This window comes from Periplaneta americana, chromosome 4, assembly GCF_040183065.1.
Source record: "Periplaneta americana isolate PAMFEO1 chromosome 4, P.americana_PAMFEO1_priV1, whole genome shotgun sequence".
NCBI lineage: Eukaryota > Metazoa > Arthropoda > Insecta > Blattodea > Blattidae > Periplaneta > Periplaneta americana.
This window is the reverse complement of record NC_091120.1, coordinates 144,163,318-144,185,609: the sequence shown is the minus strand read 5'-3', so window position 1 is coordinate 144,185,609 and position 22,292 is coordinate 144,163,318. Positions and strand designations below refer to the sequence as shown.

General features: G+C 36.9%; 1 long non-coding RNA gene across 1 annotated transcript; it reads right to left on the bottom strand.

Annotated features, from left to right (window-relative positions):
- Positions 1-2,414: 2,414 nt before the first annotated feature.
- On the bottom strand, positions 2,415-17,067 carry LOC138698249 (uncharacterized). The gene is made up of 2 exons (XR_011331790.1): positions 16,933-17,067; positions 2,415-4,964 (listed from the first exon to the last, which is right to left on the bottom strand). It is a non-coding gene; the product is annotated as an uncharacterized lncRNA (long non-coding RNA).
- Between the last annotated feature and the right edge of the window lie 5,225 nt (positions 17,068-22,292).

Below are 22,292 nucleotides of genomic sequence, written 5' to 3'. Positions count from 1 at the left end.
GAATTCAGAAGGTCGAAATTAGTAAGAATTTGTTAGTTTTATGTCTGGCGCAAAATGACTGTTGATCACTGTTATCATTCCCACCTTATATTCTAGAGATCCAGGATTAGATCCAAGGGGCTCACTATCCTGACTTGGATTTTTCTTAGTTCCCCAAGTTTCTCAAGGTGAATGCCGAGATAGTACAAATTTAAAGGCATGCATTATTCGACTCCTTTCCATCGCTAATTAGTAGAAGTATCGCACACGGCAAACATGCCCTCTGTGGGTATGAACTGCATCAATGTGGAGAAAGCCGGAAGTAAATGTATTAAAATGCATATACTAGGTCTATTTACTAACCTTAACTTTGTCAACATTTCCCTAGTCTTCACGATGAAAAATAATTAGGAATTTTATTGTAGCCTTCCTTGAATTTCAAAACAGCTTTCAATAAATATCTTTTTTCTCTTTTATGTCCTTTTTATTGCCTCTTTCACACTTTATGTGTATGTTGCTCATTTAATGTCTTTTGCAGGAATTCTGTTCCATTCAAATCTTACATTACAACATTTACTCGTTATTTACTTAAGTAATATAAAGTTTATGCACGCAGTATTCCGCCGCATGGGAAGAACGTCCTTCATTCTCCACTAACGTTATTGCTTATTTACGACAGAAAATAGTCAGCCAATTATCCCAAATTCAAGCAAACTATTACTATTATAATCCTTTTAAATAAAAAGCTGGGTCTACATGGACAAAGTAATGGCTGAGTGAAAATTCCTTAATTACTGTAACTGAAAGAATGGAAAGAATTAACCGTGTAGTTATGGAAAGTTAATACTCAGAATTATAGAATTATTCAGAGATGATGTTATGATGAATAAACTATTGAACCTGCTAAACTTACTGATCTCAGAACAAAATAATCAGCCACCGGTGTAGCTCAGTCGGCCGAGGCGCTTACCTGTCGATCCGGAGTTGCGTTCAGGCGCGAATTCGATTCCCGCTTGGGCTGATTACCTGGTTGGTTTTTTCCGAGATTATTCTCAAACATAAGGCAAATGTCAAGTAATCTATGGCGAATCCTCGGCCTCATTTCGCCAAATACCATCTACCACCAATCTCATCGACGCTAAATAATCTAATAGTTGATACAGTATCGTTAAATAAACAAGTTAAAATCAAGATAATCATATGCTGGCCGGAGCTTGCAATCCCATCTTCTTGGAAACAATCAACAAATTGTTATAGAGCATTACTTGCAGAAAATGTACCAAATGATAGATATAAATTTCAATTGTCGATATGGAAGGTCTCTACAGACTAGGTTCAAAAAGTTTCTGGAAATGGGTAGTGTGTACGGGCTCTCAGGACGCATGCGCCGTAAAGACATTTATGTCACTGGTAGCTGGAAAAAGTAAAGGATTTCATTCTATCAGCTACCAGCGAGCTAACAGGCTAGATAGCAATTGACCTAACAATCTTCGTCTTATACATCTCCACTGAGTAACGTTTAGGCATTCCTTTCAGCAAGGTAACCAGTCAGGGTACCAGCTACCAGCTAGACTTCGTCTTGTACGTACCCTTACTAGTATAAGCTATCAATAAGGAAATGAAGATATATATCAAAGGTCCTTCAATAACTGACAGTTATTGAAGGACCTTTGATATATATCCTCATTTACTTGTTAACTTGTCGGACCAACATGCCTTTCAAATTTTATCAATAAGGAAGCCCACTGCAAGCGTTTATCCTTGAACATTGATTTTTCTGTACCTATCAGACTATACCTGGTAAGATTTATCTTGTCTCAGTAGCAATAAAATCAAGTCCCTTCAAATGAGGGTGGAGATTATAGGAGGGTTGTAAAATTTCAGGATTCCTTTCAAAATCTTGTTATTGTACAGGCTACCGGAACTCAGTTTCTTGAAATACAAGCTCAGTGACGGAACTATACAGTACGAAGAGAGATATTTTGTTACTTTATTTTGCGCTACAGAATGTATCAACTAGTCCCTTCCGCCACTGGATGGATGGACAGCATCGCTCCATCGCCATAACAACACAGACGAAGTAAGACATATCTCCTTTCTCTCTCTTTTCACAGTGAGACAAGATTCGTCACACAGACTTTCATGTTCAGAAACAAATCTATTAATCAGCTCGGGCGTGTTTCATTTAATCGTGGGTCGTGATTATTTACCAGAAAAAAGAGTTCAATCGAAGCAGCTCTTGAATAATTCACCATTGTTTCTCTCTATTTGAAGATTGTTCTTCCAGAAGATTCCATTTTATTCTCGACGAAGCTTCGTGACTTACGTTCTATTTTGGCTGTATTGATACTGTGAGGACATTTTCCTCTAACGTAGGATTGTGTCGCTATTTCTAGGATGTGTGGGATAAGTAAATGCTTACTTATAAAGAACAATTTCTCAAAACTCGAAATTTTACTTATTAATTTCAACTTTAAAACTATGTAAAACTAACTACATTATTTCACAAAATACATACATTTAACAAGAATGAAAAACTACAATACATTATTGCAAAAACTGTGTAAGAGTGACTAATATTGACGAACTTCTAAGAAAATTTAATGAAATGGTTTTGGGAGAAGAATTTGGTATTTCGTATTGTTTGTTGAGAATTAGTAGATCCGACGTTTCATAACTACTTACAGATTCCATCAGCATAGTTATGTCACATAACCGAACAAAGTAGGCGACGTTTCAGATCATGAGTGACATAATCTTGATATCCTCGAAACGTCGGAAATATTAAGCTTCAACAAGCTGTTGTTGAGAATCCTTCATTCTTCTTCTGAACACAGACGTCATGACAGCCTCAAATATAATAACAAATGATTTTGACCTAAGTAAATATACGTGTCGAAATAATCCCCTTCCACCAATTTCTAAAATAGTAAAGATTCACAGAGCCACAAGACAATGTGATGGCTATGTGAGATAGACTCAGTGATGTACGCAGAACTTTGTCACTGATGGGGTTCATTATTAAAATTGTTTAGAATTTAGATTATAAATATTTCAAATGTTGTGTATTATTATTATTATTATTATTATTATTATTATTATTATTATTATTATTATTTTACGGTATATTTATTAATATTAGGGTAAACTAGGGTCTGTTGGACAGTCGGGCAAGTTGGACACTTTGTACTTTAACGTGTTACCTCGCCACTTGTGGGCACCACATTCTGCTAGAAGTCAATGACGGAAATAGCCACGAGTGGGGCTACTTCCGTCATTGATTTCTAGCAGAATGTGGTGCCCACAAGTGGCGAGGTAACACGTTGAAGTACAAAGTGTCCAACAAGCCCGACTGTCCAACAGACCCTACTTTACCCTATACTATGTTCTACGTAATAGAACATATAATGAATATAGTAGATATTTTAAAATATTAGTCCTTATTAAACAGTGTTTTCCATAGATCATTAAAAATGTGCTTAAAACTGAGATGTTACAGTATTAAAACACTTACACTGGTACCAAAAAGTATTGGCACGCTCAATGTTTTCCCTATAAAGATCTGTATAAAGGGCAAGGTTAAGAAAATTAAATGTTTATTCCTTAATATAATGTAAAACTAAAAATATTTCACAGAAATCACAACAACAGTAACACAAAATAATCATTTACAAAAGAAAATATATTTTCTGATTTCAAAAAAAAAAAGTCTTGGCATATTATACTAATGCATATAATAGGCTACAATGTATTTTCAGTATCCTGAATCCAAGCACGGATGACAGCTTCCAAACGACTCGGCATTGAATGAACCAAATTTCTCGTCGTTTCAGGGGAAATTTCAGATCACACATCCAAGAACCCTCTTAAACTCTTCCTTATTAAATGGGCGACATTAAGTGTGCCAATACTTTTTGGTGCCAGTGTATATAGTTAAAATTCGTGTTGTCTAGACATGTTTCAGGACATTGCCGTCCTATCCTCAGTAGCTATAAAGCCAGACCAAACGTCAGCAAGAACATCAGCTGATCTGGCTTTATAGCTAGTGAGGTTAGGACAGCAATATCCTGAAACATGTCTAGACAACACTAATTTTAGCTGCATAGGTGTTTTAATACTGTAATATCTTAATTTTATATACATTCTAAATATAATGAATATCCTTATAAATCTTTTAAACGTATTTTTTTCACAACCATCCAATTTTTAACAAATTTTAACTTCTGTTTAATTTTGTATAATAAAAATGCTTATCATTATCACACTTGCACAATAATATATATATTTGTATAGGCCTATGATAGGTAAGACACTTTACATAACAGGAAAATCATGGAAACAATCAAATATAAAGAAACATATGTATTTTTTTTTTTAAGTTTAAGGGGTGTTCAAACCCGGTAATACCCCTCTTGCGTACGCCCCTGAATAAAATAGCAGCAAATGCATTCTGTGTCCATACGAGGCGTTGACATATGATAGTATAATGACGAGAATAAGAACTATATCACCAAGAACGATTCTTTCGGAATCAAAAGTGGAAGATGTTTCAATTACGTCTTAACATAAGACAGTACTGCCTATATTATTTACTGAAAGCGTTTGAAAGAAAGTTCTATGTCTATAGATATTTGAATTCCTAGATGATCTGACAGTATGCAACAGGACTATGTGGGTTGTACGGACAAGTAGCCTCGTGCTCCTCCAGCACGTCGATGGTGAGTTTCTGTTTGCACCCGCGCACTCTGTTGGAGCAGCTGAACTTCATGTCCACGGAGGCCTTCTCGTAACGCGCCCAGTCCTCGAACTCCGACCCGCAGCTGCAGAAGCGTCCAGCGCGATGTCTGCATATATAGCAAGTCTCGTGTCCAGATTCACACCGGATAACTGGGGGCACCAGGTATTTCCCACACCCCACGCACAACAACTTTGTTTCCGAAGCTTCCTTGGAGGTACTTGGTCGTACTAGGTCGTTCATGATGTCACTGAAACCAAAATGTACTTAAGTTTATTTACTGGCCTATATAAAATAAGAGAGTAAGATAAAGGGTTTGATTTTCGGTCCAGAAATAAGTTCTTATCTTTAATACAGTGTACCGAGTGTAACAGTGATCATAATCATTTTTATGGCTACTAAGGGACATCATAAACAGCAAATTAAGATAGGGAACCCATGTTAGGAAATCACTCCATTCATAATTCCACGCGAGTGTTCCTCAGACAATGAGTAAATCTACTGACACTCAGCTGACCAATGACAATCGTACTGTAATGATAGTCAAAAACATGGTGTTGAAACTAATATCTGATATGTAGTACTTTAACTACGTTCATTTATTTATTTATCTATTTATGTCCATAACAGCGCAAAGCCCCAATTACAATAGACAGTACAGATAAAAAAAACATAGAATTGCATATAACACGAAAAAAGAGGTAAAACAGATACAAGTGTAATTACAAATTAAAAATGGAAAAGAGAAGAAAAAAATAGATACCACCTAAATAAAAGACACAGATACAGATATAAATGAAAAACACCAAATAAAAACAAATCAAAAAGAGCCAAGTACAGACATCACAGCCAAAAATGCAAAATGTAGGCATAGCTATAATTGGCAAATTGCAGAGCAAATACAACACCATGTTAATAAATTCAATATACAGCACTACGCAGCAGGCCCAATAGGCTCAATTCATTTATTCAAAAAACTCACCAACACAGAGCATGTGTTTCAAGTAATGCTTTACATAACTTTTTCTTGTACTTATTGTACGATAACGAAAAATCTAAATCCTGTTTATTTGATAGATGATTGTAAGTTCGAAGCATTAATAAAAGTGCTTCATTTGTTTCGTTCCAAAGTGCTTTCTTTTCCTCTCATCTGTACTTTAGATTCGATTATGTTCTCGAAGTTATTATGAGTTTGCACGAAGCGCTAAGCAACATGAAAAGATTTGCATGTAAAAATATAGGAAGAATATTAATGAAGCTAAGTCTGCCATGTTAGCTCTCTCGCAGCGTCTCTGCCTCTAGACTAGTCGTGTAAAATGTCTACCTTGGGACTAGAAGAGGTGGCGATGAATAACTTCTAATCACTAGATTGTGCACCAATATGCCTGGGTTAAATCCCAAATCTCTCCGCAGTGCATATGAAGAGAAAGCTTTGTTGATAGTGATTCGTCCGTGGGACAGGGACGTTAAGCCTGGAGGCCTCCTCGGTGCTATTCATAAGATTAGGCTACGTGCCGGCACCGGGTTTATCCTTCTTCCATTCTCATCTTCGTCATCATCATCACTCATTCCCTTACACATACACTCACCTTAGTGCGCTTGATTAAGGGATTTTGGCCCCTGCAAAAAGTAAGTAGATAGACTAAGAGCGAGTTACTCATCACTACTGGCAGGCTGGGTCACACAGGCCAGGCCGCCCAGTCATAACACCTAACACTTCCTTCTTATCATGTCGCGGTACACTCCGTCTTGAAATACAATATTCTTCCACACGTTCCGTTACTAACCACTACGACTGTTGACTAAACAATGTCATGATGACTTATATTTTCTTGACATGAGTTTCCCTCAGCTTCGAGCATGGATATTATTTTCATTCTTCCTCTTTCCTCTTCCCCTTCTATGCACATTTGTGATTAAATTTCTTTCTTATGACACAATATACAACTCTCTCACTAGCCAAACAACCAAGGACAGAGGCCACTAACGCTGAATCGAGCTTGTATACGCTATACGTGCGTTTTGTTTACCAACATTAACTACGTAGTTGTCACGTGTCCTCGAGTCGACAGTAATATCGCAGTGTTTGATTCGCATTTCTTCCGTCGATATTCCGTGCTTGCGAGACCTATAACCACTACGTCTGTTGACTAAACAATGCTATGATAACTTATATTTTCTTGACATGAGTGTCCTTCAGGCACGAGCATAGATATTACTTTTATTCTTTCTCTTCTCTCTTCCCCTACTATGCACGTTTGTGATTAAATTTCTTTCTTATGACGCAAAACGCAGCTCGCTCACTAGCCAAACAACCAAGGACGGGGGCCAATAATGTCGAATCGAGCTGTACACGATGTATAAGTCTCGCAAGCAGGGATTACCGACGATAGGAATGCGAACGAAACAATTCGATAAGGAAGAGCCGGCAATAGGACAGGTCATGAGATAACTTGAATGAAATTCAAGAGTACAGTCGGAAGAGAAACGACATCGATAGAATCAGTCTTGCATTGTGATAGTTACATTACGGTTCTAGTTTCAGTTCCACTGCATGTGAACACGTGTCTTGTTCCAAGTGCGTTTATTTTATTATGTAGTGGTGGAGCGTTTCCCTTGCAGAGTATCATTATTTTATTCGTAAACATGATGTTGCGCGTTTAATTTGCTTCGAATTTTTCTCTTGCTACGCTCTTCATTTCCATAGGCGATGTCCACATCTATTCATCTTCTTGGAAGAGGCAGTTCTTCCATCGCCCCGCATCTCTCACTCCCTCGGCGTGCCTACATACACATGTCAAAACAGACAGTAACGTCACCACTGTTTTTCGGTAATCGTTCCTTGCGCGAGCTGTAACTCTTCACAGATACAAATCACGTACAGTCTTAGAAAAACGTTTTGTCGCACAGATACTTCATAAGTCCCAGAAAGGAGGCAGTGCTCATGATCAGATGACGAGCGACTTGGTTCATAAGAGAAGGACTAGTTGAGGTAATAAAATCAGTTTTGTTACGTTGCATGTCTGATCATGCGCACTGCCTCCTTAATGGGACTTATAAGTATCTGTGCGACAAAACATTTTTCTAAGAGTGTACAGTAAGGCCCGCCGAAATAATGTGCAACTTAAAAATGGGTCACAGTTCTGCCATCTATCTGGGATATGCGGAATCCGAATCACGCAAGTGAAAGTGGGTAAGCATTGGATACATACATACATACATACATACATACATACATACATACATACATACATACATACATACATACATACATACATACATACATAATGAAGCTATAGAGGACTTAACACTAACGAATACTATTCCCCTTTCCATGCGACTTAATTCATGGAGGTCGCGGCTTTTTAGTCGCCCAGAACAACACGAGCCATTTGTGCTTAAGCAACGTTGCCTAAGTAGTTGTAACGTTAAAGTCTGGTTCACAATAAACCGGGAACGGAAACGACAACGAGAACGAGAACGGAAATATCGTGCATAATACTGTGGAATCCCGGCCATCAAGTCACTCAATTGAGTGCGCTCCTTATATAATGGCAGTTTGCTTAATATATGTCAACATATAGGCTATATATATATATATATATATATATGTCGAACTTGGAGTCAGGCCACAAATGGAAAAACATTAGAGGAAGGGGATTCGATCCGGTGCTGTGGATTGAACTTCGGCGTAGCTCTATGGGTAAAGCAATTGGTACATAGAACCAAGGACCCGGGTTCGATCCCCGCGCCGAAGCGAATTCTTCTCCTCTAATAACCATTGTTATCATAACACATATATTCTGTAGGACCAAAAAATTAATCTTTACTTAGTGGAACAAATCAATCACGTGAAAAACTGTCAGCGTATGAAGTAAAGTTGAAGTTAAAGTGGCGAAAAGTGTGATGGAAAAAATAAGTCTAGTATCGTCAAAAAATTTTGGATATAGTGTCCTTTGCTCATTTGCTGACACACGCTCTGGATATGATTTTTCTCTAAATCTGGATCACGAAACTCATTTAATACTAGATATTCAAGACATTCTTTATTTTAAGTTTCCTCCTGTGGTGTGTGTCAATGTGTACAGGAGTTTTTCAATGTTTAAAGCATTGTTGACTGAAAATCGTCAATACTTCATGTCTGAAAATTTACACATATTATGTTTTATGTATTACCAGACTGTGCTTACAAAATAATACGAATCTGGTGCAGAAATCCAGCAATACCCATTCAAAATATACATTTAAATGTGACATACGCTTTCAAAACATGAACAACAAGGGTACATGGTCTGTGGAGAAACTTCCGGGCTTATACCGCGTTGTCTTGGTGTTAGTGGCTGACATTTCGACCGCTGTGTTGTGGTCATCCTCAGAGCAGTGTATGACCACAACACAGCTGTCGAAACGTCATCCACCAACACCAAGACAACGTGGTATAAGCCGGGAAGTTTCTCCACAGACCATGTACACCAACCGCGGAAGCCTACGCCAACACTTACCATGGGTACATATAATTGAAGAGTCCACTGCAAGAATGATGGATGTCATTTGGAATATATTTTGCAGGAGAAGCAATTGAAAGTTTGAAATTCTTAGCGCTCAAAGCTTAATTGTGATTTTCCGACAATGACTATCAGTGTTAATGCCATATAACTCTGTATGTACATTCTATATGTCTTAAGCTATGCATTGACAGTCTTGGTTCATTTTCGACAAGAAAGTGACATTCATCATTCTTGCAGTGGACTCTTCAATTGCTTTTAATACAAAAGTATAAGCTAAAATTAGCGTATGATCATTTTGTATGCAACAAATTGTAAATAAAGAACCTATTTTTGCTGCTTAGAAGCGTTTTTTAAATATTTTTATTGTATTTTTTATTTAAACATTCCTAGGTTATTAGTGTATTTTTAAATAACATTTTTTACCTTCTTTAAGAGCATTAAAATCCTAGCACAATTTCTCACCCTTCAAAACTCGTCGCATTCGGCTGGGTTTGAGCCACATACTTCGGATCCACCGGCTAGGACAGTGACAACTGTACCACCGAGGACGACATGTCGGTGTCGGTAACGGTGATGATGGTGGTGGGGTGTGTATTTGTTTGTTTGTATGTGTGTGTATTTTCTCTACAAGTTAATCTATCATGATGCATATTCATAACCAATTGGCATAAACATGTTATTTGTTGTCACAGTCGCTCTTTACATATCAATAACGATGCGAGTGTTAACAGATTGCTTTAAAGCAAGGTTGTGTTCCAGAGTTCATTATGTCCTTCGTGCTTCTATATTTACATATGTAACTGTATCCCTCTTCTCTGGAAACACGCACATTTTTCTTGTCATGTTTTCTTCATAGTATCCTTGTACCGATTACTATTCCTATGTAAATAGAGTGTATTGACTGTTTGAGGCTCAGCCTGGGTAAAGAGAGTATCTGAATTAAATAGTCCATTGCTGTGGGATAACGGTTAGCATGTCTGACCGTGAAACGAGCGGAAAGGGGTTCGAATCCTGGTTGGGATATGTCACCTGGTTGAGGGTTTCTTCCGAGGTTTGCCCTCAACCAACCGAAGCAGAATTCCTGGATAACATTCGGTGTTGAACCTTGGACTCATTTCGTCATAATTTTTTCACATATCATTATCATCATTACTAGAGCCCGGATATTTGGCAAAATGCCTTTATTACTGGGTGGAAGTGAATCATTCTTTTCATAGATATAATACTCGTAGATTTGAAAATATTTTGCCTATTTTGTGTTTTTAAGGTATTTCTTACTAATTCAATAATAAATGCCTTTTTTGTCATTTTAAAACAATATGTCTTGTTTATTTGTAATTTTCTAATTAATTGTAATGTCATGTGTATGAAATTTAAATATATGAAACAATGACTCACTTTACTAACAATAATAAATCAAAGTAATTTATTTCGGTGCTTAATCTGCTAATAATCGTGCTTGAATACTATTGGTGTAATATGAATAACGATCGACAATCGACAGTTACAAATGAAGAGTCCACTGCAAGAATGATGGATGTCATTTGGAATACATTTTACAGGAGAAGCAATTGAAAGTTTGAAATGCTCAGCGCTCAAAGCTTAACTGTGATTTTCCGATCATTACTGGACAATGACTATCAGTGTTAATGCCATATAACTCTCTATGTACATTCTATATGTCTTAATCTATGCATTGACAATCTTGGTTCATTTTCGACAAGAAAGTGATATCCATCATTCTTTCAGTGGATTCTTCAAGTATAATGTCATGTCTTCACGATACCAAATGCTTTATAATTTTAAATATTAAACCCGTTCTCATAGAAGTTGTCACGTAGCATTTTCAATTGTTTGCTTTCATATTTTCAAATCTTACTGTTACAATTTTGTGCTACACGTGTTTATTATTGTAGGAGAAAGAAATTTGAGTGAGGAACAGTCAGTTATCGTCGGGTGACAGAAGGTATAAGATCGGTTAGCTAGAATGCCTGAATTCAGTGAACCATTGAAAAGTAAACTTCATGCTTACGAATTTGGTGCCCATGTGTTTTCAACCGATGGAGCAGTTTTTTATGTAAGGTTTGTGAAAAAAAGTATTTTATAAGTCAACATGTGTTAACTACGAAGTAAAAACATGAGTCATGTTAATATAATTTAAATTTATTGCTAAAATGTAGGCCTATTATGCATTTTTTAAATTTATAATACCTTTTTTAAAAATTTATTGTGTTTTTTTACGTTTTTATTGCGTTTTTTCCTGCCTATTTTAATCATTATAAATGCCTAAACATCCGGGCTCTAATCATTACCATATCACGGGTTAAGTTCATGGAGCTGCGTGCTGTATTCGTACAACGGCGCTACCGTTCGGCGACAAATATTCAGTGAACAGAAATGATAAACACAAAAAGCCTTAGGCTGCTGTGCAAGCCTTCGAGCCCTTCCTTTAAACTACATTAAGGTACGCCAACCCGAGCCGTGCGTCGTAAGCCGGAATGGAGATCGGACAGAATAATTTAGATGCCTAATATGAGGAAATGGGAGAATCCCGAGTTAATCCGTTACTGTGATCTCGCCTGTCACAAGTGTCACATGAAAAATCCCAAGCCACACTGAGACTCGAACGCGGACCATATAGTGACCACTTAGCCACCGCAAGAGCAAACAGAGTTTTTACGTTTGTTTTTATTTTGACAAGCGACAGAATCTACGTTGTGGTAGAAGAAAGTCCATAGAAAAACTTCCTGAAATCTGCGATGATTTTAGAAGCAGTTCAGGAACTTAAGACAAAATTCAGATTATGGAACATACAATATGGATCAAGCGAAGCGACAGCAGTACTCAACAGTGTGGTGTATTCTGAGAAATGTATTTGTATATGAATAAGCCTCATTCTTTTATGAGCAAAACTGAATTATGGGCCATTCGTTATCTCGTGAAACCTACCTGTGAGTGAGGGGAAGAAGGAAATTAACTGGCAACCTTTCCTCCCACGCTACGCTGCCACTAGCAGCTGTCTAGCTCACTCCCCCATCATAAAGGTTCTAACTATATGCTATAGCGCATGCATGCATTTAGTTTCACGAAATAAGGAATAGCCTATATGAGGCCTACTAACCGCGGCTCATGGTGTTAATAATTGGGAAAACTTTGACATCCGAAACTGTGCGCATAAATTGAGCTCTTGTATAGGTTAGGGACATGATAAATAGGCGCCATGGTTAGAACATATTTCGTAACATTAACACTTTACTCTAAGAAGGTCTAAGTTAATTCATGTTTGTAAATAAAGTCGGTTCTTATCACCTTCTGCGCTGCAAAGCAATGTATGACGTTTGGTAATGCCAACATCTGCTTTCCAAACTAACATACGTAAGTGAACAAAGTTACCCTTCTTTCATTGTAAGTAATTTAATGTAATCCGCTATGTGACAGCCCATGATGGGCCAAGGCCGACCAGTTCCGCGTAAATGCTTTAATTCTTTTCAGTTAGAGAGGCGTCGTTCTGGTTTTTAAGTAACCATTATGATCTTCAAGAGATTGACAGTCTCTGATAAAAGAGTCACAATTTGCAAAATCTGTTCGGATGGCATTAATCAGTTCATGGCGTAATTCCTGATTACATATGATGAAGATTGGACCTTTTCCATTGCTGGTGTTGAAAAAGCAAAACGCAGCGTTTGGAAAATTGGTTCTATCGCCATTTTCAGATGATCCAAAAATGAAGTGAGAAGGGGTTCCTACTCGTTGGGGTCGTTACAAGCCTATAATTGAGTTACCGCTTTAACCACTTAGATTACAGTGACACTTATGAACCCTCTTAATCCGCCATACCCATCTCAGTGCGTAGCCTACTCTGCAAGATTATTTTATGCTACTATACATTACAAAAACATCTTCATGTTCTGAGCCTATGAACAGTTCTGCACAATATTATTACAAATAGTACCGAGCGTATAAAGCAAGTATTCATTTCAGCTAGAGATCCATGATAATAATAGAAACATTTTCTACATTTATATAGGGATGGCTCCACCTTCAACACTTACAAGGCGCTGTTTACTACTACTACTACTACTACTACTACTACTACTACTACTACTACTACTACTACTACTACTACTACTACTACTACTACTTACACCAAGACCGCTGTAACTACGTATTTGACAGTTGTTATTTCCGTTGGCAATAATTCTTCCGATGAAAAAATTCACGGGTGTGTTACATGGTGTTACTACGACGTTAGAAGTTATAATGTTCCTCTTTTTTTTTTTTTTTGAGGAGGGCTCGTAGGCAAGCATCTCAGCCTTAGGCTTATTGTGCAACCTTCTAATATTGGAATGATTTTGAAGTCCTTAGGACTGCTCCAAGGACGTGATTTCACTGTTTGATGCCAACTTATCGACTCGACTATGGGAGCCAGTTCTGACGAAATCCGCAAACGCTACTCCGTCTCCTTGTTAATATGCCGCCTCCTGAGATCGATGGCATCGCAGTTCACGTGCTTGCGTTCTGCTACATCCTTTGATTCGAAGATCGCACGTGAAATGGATAGAGAGAATAAGAAACGAAGTTGTGTTGGAAAGAGTGACAGAAGAAAGAATGATGCTGAAACTGATGAGGAAGAGGAAAAGGAATTTGCTGGGTCACTGGCTGAGAAGAAACTGCCTTCTGAAGGATGCACTGGAAGGAATGGTGAACAGCAGAACAGTTCGGGGCAGAAGAAGATATCAGATGATAGACGATATTTAGATATGGATCATATGCGGAGACAAAGAGGAAGGCAGAAAATAAGAAATATTGGATGAAGCTGGGTTTGCAGTACAAGACTTGCCCTTGGGCAGAACACTATGAATGAAATGAATAAGAACTAATCCGCTAGCAGACTGAGCTGTAACTTCGGTCTAGTAACAGCATTATTACTGTTACTAGACGGCTGTATAGCTTAGTTTGTAGACCAACTGGTTAAGGACTGTGTTCAATTCTGGGTGGTGACGGGATTAATATTCCCTTTATCAAAATTGCCAAATCATCTCCGGGGCTCATTCAGCCGCCTGTCAAAATGAGTACCGCGTGGTCAGAGCGTGGTGCCCATCACACTACCTCATTCTATTGACGAGATAATGACAGCATGAAGCTCTACCTTTCTTTCCTCCATACACATTCGTGGCATGTTAAACTATTTTTAACTTTAGCTATCATCATCATCATCATCATCATCATCATCAGTAGTAGGCCTACTACATTTACTACAATATTTAATTTAAACTCTTTTATATTTTGTTGGCGTTCCCGTTGAAGTAAATAGATGAAGTTCAAATAGACTACATCAGTATGTTGAAAACTCATTTCATCTATACCTTCTTTGGATGATCTCAATTTAAACCTAGTTTAAATAAATTATGTTCTAGCCTCAGTGCGTTTAGTAATATAAGGGTGATCCGTTTGGGTGTGATAAAATAAAAACACCGTAAAACATTTACTACTGAACTTTATTTGTTGAAACTTTGTGCATACAACACTGAAAGATGGGACATTCCTCAGAGCTCAACTTGACTCCCATTGCGCACCCTGCACAACTCATAACTGTGATGCCATTCAGCCCATGTCCGTTGTAACATAAGTGGAGTGATTTCTTGAAAAGCTTGAGTAATTTTTACTCTCAGATCATCAATGTTCCTGGGTTTCTGTGAATATACAGTGTCTTTAACAAAACCCTACACGAAGAAGTCAGGAGGGGTTTGATCTGGGAAGTTTGGGAACCAAGCCAAGAGATAGCTGCTTCTCGTACTAGGTTTTGCCTGCGACCTCCTGCATGCTTTTTTAACAAAGAACCTGTTTCTACAAATGTTCGATACCACAACATTATGGAATCGTATTTAGGCACATCATACTCACGTCGAAATTCCCTTTGAACTCTTTTAATATCCTCAAATTTAGCATACCAAAGAGCACATTGTGCCCGCTGTTGATTTGTAGTAGCCATTTTAATCATCTACGATTTTCATTTGTCCTTTCAGATTATGCATTGTTGATTGTCATATATGGAAACTCCCATCTTTCAATCAAACTATACCCAGCAAGAAATTTTTCCTACTATCATAATACCCAAACGGATCAGACTGTACGTACAGTATAAAGAATGCATCCTATACAATACAAATGCGTGACAACATAGAGAACAATAACGTAATTATCTGAGAATTACACCATTGGGCGTCATCGTATAGAGACAACATATCGATGGCTCAGAACCAGACTGTTCCAAGTCCATTTTACTATTTCTTTTTCAGGAGAGCTATTTTAAGCTCCTGACATTCAAAGCTTCATGAAACAATTTGGAATAGCTTCATAGTAACATTATGAAGAGGAATATTTACAATTTTTTTTTCGATTCATATATTCAGACAAGAACTGGAACACAATGAAACACAGATTTCTTTCTTACAAAAAGTTGGACTTAGAACAGTCTGGTTCTCAGCCATCGATATGTGTGTGTTTGTTTAGCTTATTGTTTATCATTCTTTGGAGTTAATGAACTTTGCTATCAACAATACTAGTCATACTACCATTATCGCTGTATCTCTACCACCACCATCACCATCTCTGCCACCACTAAACCGAATTATATGATTCATTCTTTGTGTCCCCAATATCTTACGCTTTATTTCGTCTCCTTCCCGGCCACTTACATTTCTCATGTTTACTTACTTAGAGCTTTTAAGAACCCGCAGGTTCATTGCCACCCTCACATAAGCCCGCCATCGGTCCCTATCCTGTGCAAAATTAATTCAGTCTCTATCATCATATCCCACTTTCCTCAAATCCGTTTTAATATTATCCACCCATCTACATCTCGGCCTCCCCAAAGGTCTTTTTCCCTCCGTCCTCCCAACTAACACATTATATGGATTTCTGGATTCGTCCATACGTGGTACATGCCCTGCCCATCTCAAATGTCTGCATTTAATATTCTTAATAACATCAGGTGAAGAATACAATGCGTGTAATTCTGCGTTGTGTAACTTTCTCCATTCTCCTGTAACTTCATCCCTCTTAACCCCAAATATTTTCCTAAGCATCTTATTCTCAAACATCCTTAACATCTGTTCCTCTCTCAAAGTGAGAGTCCAAGTTTCAAAACCATACAAAACAACCGGTAATATAAGTGTTTTATGAATTCTAACTTTCAGCTTTTCTTTGAGAGCAGACTAGATGACAAAACTTCTCAACCGAATAATAACACGCATTTCCCATTGTTATTATGCGTTTAATTTCCTCCCGAGTGTCATTCATACTGTTGGTCAAAGATATTTGAATTTTTCCATCTTTTCAAAGGATAAATTTTCAATATTTATGATATAATAATAATAATAATAATAATAATAATAATAATAATAATAATAATAATAATAATAATAGTAAAATGCCAGTAATTATATATAATATATTAATATGTTGGCTACAATCAGAACTCAATATACTGTAACTTAATGGTGTTTCACCAAAGGGGACTAGCGTTCGAACTTGGTCGATTTTGTGGTAAAACCGGCTATGCTCATGATTTCTTCGTATACATTAATTTCCCCGCCATTCTGTTTGTACTATTTCTCTGTTATCACCGTATTATCACCTCAACGTATCTGATTAGCCACTGTCTTTGAAATTGCAGTTTATTATTTATGACTTAGAACACAGCCTCACCTGAGTTACTGCTAGGCGTCTTGAAACACAGCAGGTTGAGTCGCAACTGAAGGTGAAGACGGCACGCAGTCCAGGCCCAGACCCTTGGACTGTACAAAGAGTGCTTACTAGCATCAGCGTTATTAATAATGACAGGCTGCATACAGTCTGACACGACACGTTTGACGGACAATGGCGTGGAAATATATATCGCCTGTTTATTTGGGTACTCGGTGTCCCCAATTCAGATAAGTGTTAATATAGTCTGTAAACTGTCCCACATTCATACATTCTCTCGTAACGTGGACAGATATAAACCTCGAGGAGGCATTTGATGAGAGGACATTTTCTGAAAGTGAGGGGCAAGGAGAAGATTTCGTTGATTGATTGATTGATTGATTTATTGATTGACTGATTGATTGATATAAAGTTCATGACGATCCAGGAGTGAAACCATTCTCCGGTGCACTGTACTAATCTCCAGCTAGTCACATTTTCTTTCACACTGGCCGACTGTGCCAAAGCTCGCTATTTATAGCTTTTGCTATGTTTATAAAGCCTTCGCCTAAGATCAACAACTCTAGATATTAATAAGAGGGTATGTGCTAAAGATATGAGTACGATAACGATCTCCGATTTAATCTCAAGGCGTGCAAGAAAGTCATACAATTGGTTATGGGTGTATAATGTCATTAATAAGGCTCGGAAGATGATCTAAAAATCAAATAAAATGACCTTAAATTTCTGAAAATATGATATTAAAATTTAAAAAATGACCATGATTATAACGGTAAAATAAAAAACAAAATAATATACTTTCACCTATGGAAAACAGATTGTCACCAAAGTCAGTCACTAACTGTCGCAAAAACTTTGTCTGTTTTGTTTTCCTTTCACCATTTTTACGTCTTCACTTGTGAGATACAATAATGTGCTGACTGCGGTCACTGTGGATGCAGTATTTGTTCTGTTGCATTGAATGGGGGAAGCACGTAACACACGTGGTCAGGAGTCAAGGCTGATGCAAATATCAAGAAAATTCCTGTAAGATGCAATTGAATTGCGTAGGCAATCTGCAGTAGATTCTCGAACATAGACTATGACTGCAGCGTAAAGAAAATCCGTTCATAAGGAGAAAAGGGCAAAAAATGCAACAAAAAGTGGAACATTTCCTAAAAATGACCAATAGACAATAAAAGATCGAAAAATGCAAAATAATGCAAAATAAAAGTAGGCTATATTTGTTCGTGTTGAAGTGAAACGCGTTTGTATTGCAACTTGCATTGTCTGTAATGTCTCAGAAAAAAGATATTTCATAAACTTCCAAGCACTAGTCATTAAGTAATGCGACTTTGCCACTTCTTATGAATGACTCTCAAGTCAGTCTTGTATGTGCTTTGTAAAGAATAAGTTAAGATAAGATAAGGTAGAAAAAAGTGTCAACTCCGTGAGCGCAAGATCTCTCACTGCACATGCCTGCTCTACCCCCTGGTGTCAAGCAGTGTCAAGCAAACAGTGATGTTATAGCTAATAGAGTTTTTGTTGTAAGCCATCTATTTAATTTTAATCGAAATATCAGGCCGCAGAGACATCTACCGACATAGTAAAAAGCTAAGTTAATCGAGAAAAAACTGTATGACGATTTTGAAATACCTATAGTCTCTAAAAATATCCTAAATGTTGTTTGTTGTTGTTTAGTCAATTGTACGAAGACAGCTTTGGACCTCATGAATGACAACAATAAGGCATCACTCATAACGCAACTAAGCCAGGAGATAATGGGGTAAGGTGGCCGGTTCCTTTCCTCCTCAGTTGCATACATCGCTGGCCAGATACATATTACATTAAAACTTCAAATGTATACAAACAATTCTTCTTTTCTGACACATATCGTCAAGTGAGGTGTACTGCCTGATAATAATACTGTAAATGTACAGTAAAGTCCGAAAGTCTTGTCCCCCCCCCCTTGTTTGTATGTTGACATGCATCCATTTTGAACATGTCATAGTAGATGTGTGACAATAGTTGATACATCACGTTCCAGCTTGTTTAGTTATCCAGAACTTCAGTATGGGCACCATCATTGTCGCTGCACAAAATGATGCGGCACCATGTCCTGTGTGAAATTTTCCGCAGCAAAGGCGGTGTGATTTCCCTTTGGGGAATAATTAAGCTGCATGTCTCGAAGCATCGATACCAGACAGTTGAAGATTTGAAGCAAGCTGTTAGGGAGGCATTCAGGGAAATCACACCGCCTTTGCTGCGGAAAATTTCACACAGGACATGGCGCCGCATCATTTTGTGCCGCGACAATGATGGTGCCCATACTGATGTTCTGGATAACTAAACAAGCTGGAACGTGATGTATCAACTATTGTCACACATCTACTATGACATGTTCAAAATGGATGCACATCAACATACAAATAAATGAGGGTGACAAGGCTTTCGGCCTTCTTGTACAGTGAGGGGGACATAATTGAGGCAGGGAAATCAAAAACTCCCTAACTCCAATAAACCAAATTTTACAGGAGAGAGAAAAAGCTTATTATTTCTCTTACTAAATTTAAATATTATACATTTATCTATTAATATTGTGTAAAATTACATTCTTTATTAATTAAATAGCCTACTTCAAAACCTAAATTTTTACATTATCTTAGGCTACAATTTGAAATAAGCACTCCTGGAGTTAGTAGTTTTCTAACTAACTTTTAAGAAAAGTGAATAAATATGAGCCATGTGAAGAAAAAAAAAAGATAAGTATATCATAATTCCCTTATGAAACATTAGAATATAGGAGAAAATGGAAGTTCATTATTAAGATTAACATTGCTACATTTTTTTTTTAATTTCAAATATATGAGACAGAAAATCACAAATTACCATAAAGCACATCAAAATACACAAATAAAACCACAAACAATATTAAAATATTAGCACAGTCTCATTCATGTTACAGATTCTGTTTTTTTCTCTCACTCTTATGTTCTTCCTGTGCATCTAGATTCTAGAATTACTGTCCGCAAACAGAGTTTGGTAATTCATCCTACTTTCCTCAGAAATAAAGTGCATTAAATTTTGCAAGTCCTTTTGCTTTCTTCTTTCAATGGCAATGCTGAATTGTACTTTAGTTGACTGGGGAATGCTGCATCTGTATTGGGTTTCTGGAAGTTAATCGATTTGATATTGTGCCTTTAATAGTCTTACTTACATGGATTGCATAGATTTTTGTGGCATTCTGACTATCGTATCGTGTCACTTTACTCAGCTGGTTGAGCGATAGTGTTGCCACCTACCGGGAAATTAAGCTTGGAATGCAAAAACTCTCTTATTCCATGGAGTAAGTTGAGTTCTGACTTCCACGAGTTTTAAAACAGCAGATGCAGATGAATGTCGATATTAGTGTATTCTTGCCTTCCACGCATGCGGGACAAACTAAAAAGCACCATCCAGCCCATAACTCAATTTTGTCAAAAATTGGAGTTAGTGGGTTTTTGATCTCCCTGTCTCAATTATTGAGCGGGCGAAAATGTTTCAAGATCTGTAGCGTGGTTTACAAGAAGCTATAGTTTTAATTCCTTCTTAGAATAGATATGTAATATTTAAACAGAAAAGCGAAGCGAATATCTCGTCAACTCATGACCGAAAACTTTCGGCTCGGAGCATATTACGCAGTGTGGCATTCTTTGACTTAGAAAATACTCGACCCGCTTAACATTTCAGTCCCTCACTGTGAATATCAGGCAGAATCTCAGTCAGAGGTTGATATTACTAAAAATGTTTTTTTGCAATACTTGACATGTAAGTTAATTATTTTTAACATATATTTGGAGTTGAAAGAAAATTTTCAATTAATTTCTTAATTGCCATGACAACAATTCTTGAACAGATCTGAAATACTTACAATACGAGTTGGAAATGACGTAGCACCCAATGGAATAGTAACCTAACAACCAAACCTTGAATTAATGGATCTTTGCCAAAATCTACAAATGCATTGATTACTTACTTATTATAATGTGCAATTTGACATGTTGTTAACATTAAGAACCGATTAATTTAAAGAGATAGTTGATCGTAACATTGAACAATCGCACCATAAGCTTGCTGGAGATATATATTTCTTTAATTTCTTAAGAAAATAAGCCAATAATAGTCTCACTCCATGAATATTAACGCTTTTATCTAAACACCACTTTCGAAAAACATTGTCAGCTACTTCATACCTTTTCTTTAATTTTTCCGGTAAACGTGATACACATGCTAGACCTGTAGCTTCTTCAATACCAATCTCACTCATTTTAACAATATTTTAGTTAAATTTTACTGCTTCATAAACATTCAACTTTCAAACATTAAATTTCGATACATAAACAAGTAACATAGCAACCAAGTCATATGTTACTTGAATTAATTAATCTATAGCAAAATTTAGAAATGCAATTGAGGACGTAGCTGCAATAAGGGCCCATAGCCCTTTAGGCCCTTTTTCCGGAGAATGCATAAATCGATTCTCCGTAGTTTCCTCAATTTTGATTTATTATTACTTTTTACATTTTTCATGTATTGCAAAAAGTTATTCACTAACCGCAAACTGCATTCTCGACAAGATGTCTCACTTACAGGTTCTCGGTACGTAATATACTATTATGCAACCTAGGGAAAATGAAAATGTATTATTAAATAGAAACGTTTATATGAGGAGCTTGGTATCAAAGTTGGACAACTCCACTTTTGCTTTTTTTTTTCAGAAGCAGCAAAAAAAAAACTAGATCCTTGGAAACCAATGCCACCGTTGTACGTACATTTTTTTAAACATTCTCATGGGTCATAGAAATATTTTTTCAGTCTCAAAATGTGATTAAAATTCTATCTTAAAAAATAGTGTACGATATTCATGTTAATAATTATTTTATTTTGTTCATAGGTCTTGCTTCACACTGCCTAAGACCTCGTTCGCAAACATCCTTACTCACAAAATAAAATGTATCGTAAATAAATTATTTTCAATACAGAAAACTAAAGTTCATCTGATTTGTCTGCGTGTAAAATGATTTCATTTGCGTGTGTCTTTGGAATAACAGTACAAGAGAATAAACTGTAAACAGTAATAATTATTCTTAGTATTGAATTGTTGTGAATGGCGTAGTTTATGTAGATACTTCAAGCAGACATTTACTTTTTAATTCCATATTCCTTTGAAGTAATTATTGTAATATGCATACTGACAGCACTGTAACATATTACTGACTAAGAAATTTTGCACGAAAATCTTAAATTAGTTTGGTTGCAAAATTGTCTTCCTTCGATATATCAGTAATGTTCAACATTTTTTTCTTATGTATATGCAGAACACACTGGTTGACATGTCAGAATGC